Genomic DNA, 1701 nt, shown 5'->3' with positions numbered 1-1701 from the left:
GAGACGGGGTTTCACCGTGTTGACCAGGATGGTCTCGATCTCTTGACCTCGTGATCCACCCGCCTTGGCCTCCCAAAGTGCTGGGATTACAGGCTTGAGCCACCGCGCCCGGCCATCTCTGAACCTGTTTCTAGGCCTGATAGGTGGGAATAGGGCTGCTGCTTGGAAGATTACAGGAGTGATGTGTAAGGAGGGGCTCGATGTTAGTGCTCCCTCCTATGCCCCCCAAGGCCAAGGCCACTCCAGGGATTCTTCTTCCCACTAACTTCCCTGAAATAGAGACAGCCAGTTCTCTGGAATTCCTTCGTCCTAGGCTGGATCTTGGCTGCTGCATGAGAAATGGGCTCCGCTTGGTCCAGACAGGTCATCCAGGCCAGCGCGGCCCTTCCCGCCCTGCCAGGAACATGGGGCGGAGGTGGGGAAAGGGAGGCCACATCTCCTTCAGCCGGTGGTGTTGAGGAGGGCGGCCCACAGACACCCCACCCACACCCACAGCCAACCTGGCTGCTCCAGCCAGGGAAGGTAGGGGAGGTCAGAGCCAGCTCTCGAGTCCTAGAAGTCAGAGCGGGGAGGAACCCTGAGACACCGTGCCTGACCTGCTCCCCATTTAATGATGCAGTGTAATGTCAGGGAAACCACCCGGGGGGGGCCACTGGACCAAGGTCACAAAGGGAGCTAGGGCCGACCCGCTTTCATCTGCTGAGCCAAGGATACCTGGGCTTGAAAAGCTGTATTTTCCCTCCTGCTCTATGAAGGTGGGGGATGCCCCTGGCAACCTGGGCCGTTTTCCAGCCAGGTGGCACCGCAGCCCGCACCCTCAAGCCTGCTCATCCATTCTTGCCTCTCAGCCTTTGTCCGGACAGCCCCCTCCACACTTGCCTTTGGCCTTCCCACTCCTTGTCTGTACTTCTTCTGACTGCAGGCCCCAGCCCTCCGTTAGGGCTCTGCCCTCCTCTCAGGTAAGGTCTAGGTGGGGGCCAGTCCCTTTCATTAGCCCCCCCACCAGGCTCGGGCCTGAACTGTTACAATGTTTTTGGCATCTTATTTTATATTTATTTTATACTTATTTTAGGATTTTACTTTTGATACAGGGTCTCACTCTGTCACCCAGGCTGGAGTGGATTATCGCTCACTGTAACCTCAAACTCCTGGGCTCAAGCAATCCTCCTGACTCAGCCTCCTGAGGAGTTTGGTCTGACTACAGGTGGGCACCACTGCGCTTGACTAATTTATTTGTACTTTCAGACACACAGGGTCTTGTTATGCTGCTCAGGCTGATCTCGAACTCCTGGCCTCAAGCAATCCTCCCATCTTGGCTTCCCAAAGTGCTGGGATTACAGGTGTGAGGCACTGTGCTCAGTGAGCATTTTATTTTGAAAATAATTATAGACACACAGGAAACTTAAAAGTTTAGAAAATATCTGGGCAGGCGTGGTGGCTCAGGCCTGTAATCCCAGCACTTTGAGAGGCCAAGGTGGGTGGATGATCACTCCAGGCTGGGAGTTCGTCTCGAACTGGTGGATACAACTGTAATCCCAGCTACTTGGAGGCTGAGGTGGGAGAATCGCTTGAACCTGGGAGGCGAAGGTTGCAGTGAGCTGAGACGTGAGCTGAGAAGTGAGCTGAGATGGCACCACTGCACTCCAGGTGGGGTGACAGAGTGAGACTGTGTCTCAAAAAAAAATGAAAACAAAATCTAGT

The sequence above is a fragment of the Cebus imitator genome, unplaced genomic scaffold (assembly GCF_001604975.1).
Source record: "Cebus imitator isolate Cc_AM_T3 unplaced genomic scaffold, Cebus_imitator-1.0 Scaffold404, whole genome shotgun sequence".
Classification (NCBI taxonomy): Eukaryota; Metazoa; Chordata; class Mammalia; order Primates; family Cebidae; genus Cebus; species Cebus imitator.
This window is presented reverse-complemented; position numbering follows the sequence as displayed.